Here is a 6,892-nt window from a genome sequence, read left to right as displayed (position 1 = left end):
AACCCTGATTTTAACAGTAAAGCTGTTTAAGTTTTTCTTTACGCTGGGTAGTGCGAACAGCAATTATCATCATCATCAATCGGCTTGCATTTTTTTTTCATCCTCTTCTTCATCTTCTGCTTCGCTCCCACAACACGTGCGCCGTTTTGTCCGGCGTGGGATGCAATAACTCCAATGGACAAGAGAACGAGTACAGAGAGAGAGAGAGAAAGTAAGCTTTAGAGAGGAAGAGAGAAACATAGAGAAAGAAAAAAAAACCGAAAGAGAAACAAAGACCGAAAGAGAGAGAGTCAAAGAAAGAGGGGAAAGAAATAAAAGAGAGAGAGCGAGCGAATGACGTAGAAAGAAAGAGGAAGCGAAAAAGAGAGCGAAAGAAATTGAAAGAAAGAGAAAAATAAAGAGAAACAGGGAAGGTCGTCCAGCTACCCTGTTCCTTCAGGCTTGGCGCCACTGGTGCGACGGTGTCTTAATTTTTTAACTGATTTATATTAAGCTCACGGAGGGTTTTGTACCGCTCGCCGCGTTTTTCAGGGCCAGCTGCCGCTGATGCACTGAGCGGGTGGTTATCTTAATAGGATAACCGCCCGCTATATAAGACGGGTACAGTATCTATCTGTATAAAATAAGTATCTAGCTACGCCACTGGATTATATTGGCGGCCATGCTTTTTGAGCACAAAGAAATAATTCCGCTAGTGAACCTCAAAGTCATTCAGGGTTCTTGGTCCTCGTAGTTTATGCACTAAAGATAACATCGGAACTGGAAGTACGATATATGTTAGGAAGGCGAACACTGAGGTGATAAACAAATTAGTAATCGCCAATAGCTTAGAATTGAATAAAAATATTACAAAAGAAAAAAAAAACAAGTAAAAGTAATGATTTAGTGAAAATAAGAACGCAAAGGATTGGCTGAAACTCCCCACCGGGGAATTGTCGCGTAGTGCGTAAGCATTGTCTGCGATTTCATCGCTTCACTAACATATGGCAAAACTGGACGACAGAGTGACATTCACCATACAATAGCAACCACTGTTGCTATTGTATGCGAGATAATACCGTAGGGCAAAACACCCGTCACCGTTCACCATACTCTCAAAATCGAAAAGAGGTTGGGGGACCGCTTGCTCTAATGTGCGTGTTTCCATATCATGAAGAGCGCGAGAGCAGAAGTTCCGGTCGATGCCACGTAAGCAGAAACGTCGTGCATGACGTCATACGGCAGCATAAGGAAGGAAGGAAGGAGAAGGAGACAAAGGAAAGGCAGGGATGTTAAAGGGACACTAAAGGCAAATATTAAGTCGACGTTGATTGTTGAAATAGCGGTCAAGAAACCTCGTAGTGCTGCTTTTGTGCCAAGGAAGTGCTTATTTTGAAATAAAATCACGTTTATAGTGGTCCGCATCGCGTTAGCGCGCTTCAAATCTCCCGCCTGAAAATACGACTTTCATACGTCACTGCTGCCGTGCCCAACGTTGCCCGCTTTTACTGCGCGGCCGCCAACACTAGTAGCAGCCGAGCGGAAGTAGCGGGACCCACAGTAGCAACAACGGGCGCTGCGGCATGAGACTTGCTCGGATGGGCACATTCAAAGCCTTCACCAAGTTGCGGTTGGTCTTGTAATCCTCAGTACGAAAGTGCAGCGAGCACACACGCAGAGGTTTTGACTGTTTAGCACACTGGCGCAATGGCATGACACTAAGACACTTCGAGCGTAAGGGTTCATTCCGCGGCACCCAGTGAAAAGACACACCGGTTTCCTTGCTGCAGCACTGGCGTTGTGCACCATTCGGGCATCCGGCAATATCACACGCATGCGGCATTTTGTCGAACTTTCTGTCAGAGCGACTTTCACGAGCGCGCAAAACACGCACGGCAGTACGCGATCCCGAAACTACCACTGAGACGGGCGAGGCGTAGTTCGGCAAAAACGGAACCTTTGAACCACGCGCGCCGTTCCCCATGGCAACGTCACGGAGGTTTTGTTTTCCATGAATCAAGCGGAAACGAACAAACAGCATTTTATTACGTCTTTTGATGCTCGGAATGTACTTTTTTTACTGCTGCTAGTTTGATTACTAGTGATTTATTGTAGGCCGACTTCCATAGGTCATCGGGATCACTTCGAAAATGTCCCACTCGTGGCGCTCATCATGCGATACATTCAGCTTAATTTCTCGGTAAGTAGGGCACTGCTGTTGATAATATTGCCGTTTTAGAAGTTGTCATACATTGAGCTTTCACTCTGACATAAATTGTTATTTGCCTTTAGTGTCCCTTTAACCAGTCTAGAAGGACCGGTATGCTACCCTACACTGGGATGGGGGAAATATAAAGATAGAGAGAGAGAGAAGGAGAGCACGCACGCACAATGAGTCACACACATCTCACAGTCATGCTAACGTCGTTAGTCTATAACCGACGGTACAGGTCTGATGCCTTCAAGAAGTTGAGCACTGCCTTCGTCGCCTTCACCTGTGATGACCTCTCAGGACGACATTCCAGAATGGTTTCTGCCGTCATCGGTCTGGGATCTATGCGAGCAAGAGCGACTGCGAGGGATTTTCTCTGCGCATTGTAGCGAGGACAGTCGCAGAAGATGTGCTGTAGTGTCTCCTCGCTACCACAGTTGTCACAAAACGGGTTGTCAGCCATTTGGATTCGAAATGAGAATGACTTTGTGAAAGCCACTCTTAGCCACAAACGGCAAAGCAGAGTGGCATCATTTCGGCGTAGTCCCGTAGGTGTCTGAAGACGCAAATTGGTCGGGCAGTGGCGGTGGTGGTTGTGCAGTCTGCTTGCTTTATTACAAGTGGAGGAAGTCATTTCTTGTGCAGCCACTCGAAGTTGGCTAGCAGCATCGGTCCTTGATAGGGGTATCGTCTCGATCCTGTCACCTTGAAGAGCTGATCGAGCAGCAGTGTCGGCGTGTTCATTGCCTATCAGGCCGCAGTGACTTGGCAGCCACTTAAATGTCACGTGGTGTCCTTTCTCTAACGAGGTATGGAGGAGATATCTAACCTCGAAGACCAACTGCTCGTATGGTCCGTGTCGCAGGGCTGATAGCAAAGATTGCAGGGCTGCCTTCGAATCGCAGAAGATTGACCATCGTTGAGGCTGTTCGCGGTCTGGACTTCAATGAAAGAGAAGGTTCTGCTTGGCATTGCACAAGTATCGATATCTTGCCAGCGTCAGTGGTTGTTGCCTTGGTTGTTTGCCCGCACTCTAAGAAAAAAAAAGAGTATGTGTGACTCCTTTCGGGGAGTCCTGACTTGCCACGTATATGACTCTCTTTAAAGGAGCACATTAAATCTCTTGTGGGTCACACGACTCAGAAGGGAGTATAATGACCCCCAAAGAGAGTTGACGTGCCTCTTTAAAGAGAGTTATATGCGTGGCAAGCCAGAACTCTCCAAAAAGAGTCAAATGACGCTTTTTTTTTTTTTTTTTACTTAGAGTGCATGTCTCAGGGGGCCAGTAATCTACTCCGCGCGGCTTCGCGGTCCTCACTATTTTGCCAGCATCCCTACTGCCACAACCAGAGAAGATAGCGACGTGACACTCATCGATGACGTCAACCGGAAGTTCCGCAGTGTCGCTCTTTAGGATATGGAAACGCTCCTCTAACATATCCTGGCGGACATGGTACAGTTGCTTGTTGCGGGGACTGCCCCGTCCTTATTTCATTTTCACACCAACGCTAGGATACTTGTCGTGGTAAGTTTACTCTTCGTCCTTTGAGGGACTTCTGTTGCCTCTGTTGTCACCTCCTGGCCAGGTCAGTATTGCACAATCTCCAGTTTGTGCGATACACAGCCCTATAATTTGACACACTGTTGATTTGTTATACGCGCATTTGTATAACTTGCTTTTTTATGTGCCTGTTAAATCATGCAGTTTAGCGTTCTTTCGTATGCTAATTTGCTTCATGATATGCCTGATTTGCAAGCAACTTCTGTACCCACCCCTGCAATGTCTCGCAATGAGACGGCAGTATATGTAAAAACAAATAATAGTGGATTTAAGCTTTAAATTATTACCCAAATACATAACTCTGTTACCTCATAACATTAAGCAACCAACGTTGGGGTGCATGTTTCGCCGCTGTTCTGACATCAGAGTGGCGCAAGGCGATCGATCGAATGGTCTCCTGCTTCAATCAATGCTTCGCATGAACCATAGAATACGATACTCCACCTAAGTAACACTCGGCGCCACGTCTTGACCTTTTTTTTTTTTAACTTGTTGCGTGAGGAATCAATTGCTAGGCAGATAAGCACGCGTTGTTACGGCCCTTCTGTCTTTCTATGGCTCCGTGTTTTTTTCTTGTTTCTCTTAAGTGATGCGTAAAACTTCAGTAGTCCAACTCTCCAAAAAATTTCAACTACGTGTGTATTCAGAATCCTGGCCGTCCATTTAGTACTATACATCGACTCGTTTGATGTCTGGGTTCGCTGAATTACTAAAAAAGCGCAATTTCGGTTTCCCCGCTCACGTTCCAGTCAACTGTGTAGCTGACGTCATTTTAAGACAGCCAATGAAAAGTCTCTGTCGTTGACAAAACATGGCGACGCAGCGATGTTTTTGAGTTTTAGTTGACCGTGGTTCGTAGCATCATACTGTTTAGATTGTGGTGCCGGCAGGCAACACCATAACATCATGGACACACAGCGGGCGATGGCTGACCTTCCCGAACTACAGCGTCGTCTGCTAGAGCGGAGTCGGCTGTTAGGCTTTGAGCCGTACGCCGACGCACCCATGCGGGTGCGAGACCGGCCATCGTCAGAGCAAGACAGCGGCAGCGGCGACGACGGTGAAGAAGCCTGCGCCGTGGAGGCACCTGTATCGAGACCACGTGGAAAAACCTGCGCTAGCGGAAGCCTCGACCATGACCTCACACCTCCTGAGCTTTTTCGGTGGTGCGTCGAGCAAGAGGTTCTGCGTCGGTACGGCGTCACGCTTGAGGCGAGCGTTTTTTGTGTCCAAACCGAGACTCCGAAGGACATTGAGGCTGGTTTGGTAGTCTTCTGGCAGAAAGTGGTCGGAACACACGAAACCACTCTCTGAGCCCAGACCATCGGGGCCATCGCGGTTGATAGCTCGAAGCCACACTGCTTTCTGTGGCTCGCTGGGCAGCTTGTGAAAGCGAACGTTGTTTGCACTTTCATAAGTTGTGCGGCACTGTCTGACGACGCACACAGTTGGCATAGCGAGGACTAAGCCACCGAGAACACACAGTAGAACTAGAGAGAACACAACTTGCGACGCTGCACTGACTGCACCGACCGAGCCCAGCAAACCGACGGGAAGGCATGGATACACACGTGAAAGAGCCCGGATGTACTTGAAAGCGGAACCGAGCAGATCGCTCACTGTGATTGTACAGCTTAGAACTCAGAGCGCCAAAATAGCTCTGCTGCTTTTTCTTTTTTTAGTATCCTATAATTATATTACTTCAGAGCAAAATAAAGCGAACGCTCTCTTTTTAACTTTTAACATGACGTATCACTGACGTCACATTTTAGTGCTTTTAGCGGCCGACGGTCGCGCATGGTCGCTAGCGATCTCCAAAGAATTGTGATTTCAAATGGGTGTCATTAATTACAGAATGGATATTGTGCCGAAATATTTCGGAATTGGTATGTCTAATCCGTATTAAATCAGGGAAAATTGCAACCGGGAAGTTTCATTTTCGTTTCATGACCCCTTTAAATTTATAGCCCTTACCTCCTACGAAATGTCTGGAATATGAACCATAGCCTTATGAAAGAACATATTTCGTTTTGTTTATGTTATTTCTCTGTGCTTAGAATAAAAGGTGAACGATTTAGAGTATCATGTACTCTACAAAGGGAGAGCTATATGCAACTGCCCCAGTGGAACGCGATTTAGAGTACTGGCAGAGCAGCAAGCCCTTTCTTAAGTACTTTCTGGCTATTCCATAATGTACTCCATAGTTGTACTGTTTAGAAAAAATTTATTTACACTATGTACAGAGCATAATTATGCGTGACATATCAGCGTTCAGGTATACATTCACATTTTCACCATTGTACATCGCAAAAACTTACACTTTCGCATAGGGCGAACAGGAGAAGTCTGATCAACATAACAACAAACGCACATAGCTCTCAATTGGCACAATAGAGAATAGGGTAAAAGGGTAGGTGTACATACTCTTCCATCGTGTACATAAACTTGGCGGTAGATTCACCAGGACATGAGATACCAAGGTTGCGAACACAGATCGAAAGGGCGAGGAGACAAGCGCATCAACTCCTACCCGACGGTGCGGCCCATAGCACCATGTCGCCCGAAAAAAACAGCATATCCACGGAGTGAATGATGATGAGTGGGCGAAGCTGCGGAGGTTCATCGGTAAACCGTGAATCTTCCGTGAATTCTGCCCAGTACATCATCACCGACGTGAGATCGGGCGCGTTTATACTAAAGGTTCGATGAGTTATGACGACTTGCAGCTCACTTTAATTTTACATGTACGCTGTGAATTTTCATTGTTTAGAAAACCATTGCTTTAGAAAACACCTTGCGTCTTTCGTTAAGCAGCTGGCGTCTTTTTCGTTTTGCTTTAGAAACATCTGGCGTTCTTTCGTTTTGTTTTTACAAAACATCTGGCGTCTTTCGTTGGTTTATTTCATCAATCAACGGCGTTTTGAACAAAATTTTTATTGTTTAATCACGCACAGGAGAAATCTCACCAGGCACTACCTTGGAGGTAAACAATGGCTGCTAATGGGAATGAGAGACAGAAGAAGTCGGCTTTTAGCTAACACTTACACTTCTACAGAGACAGAAGAATTCGGCTTTTAGTTAACGCGCACGCTGCGAATTTTTTATTGTTCAACAACGCACAGGAGAAATCTCCCACCGGC

Source organism: Rhipicephalus sanguineus, chromosome 1 (assembly GCF_013339695.2).
Source record: "Rhipicephalus sanguineus isolate Rsan-2018 chromosome 1, BIME_Rsan_1.4, whole genome shotgun sequence".
NCBI classification, from domain to species: Eukaryota; Metazoa; Arthropoda; class Arachnida; order Ixodida; family Ixodidae; genus Rhipicephalus; species Rhipicephalus sanguineus.
This window is presented reverse-complemented; position numbering follows the sequence as displayed.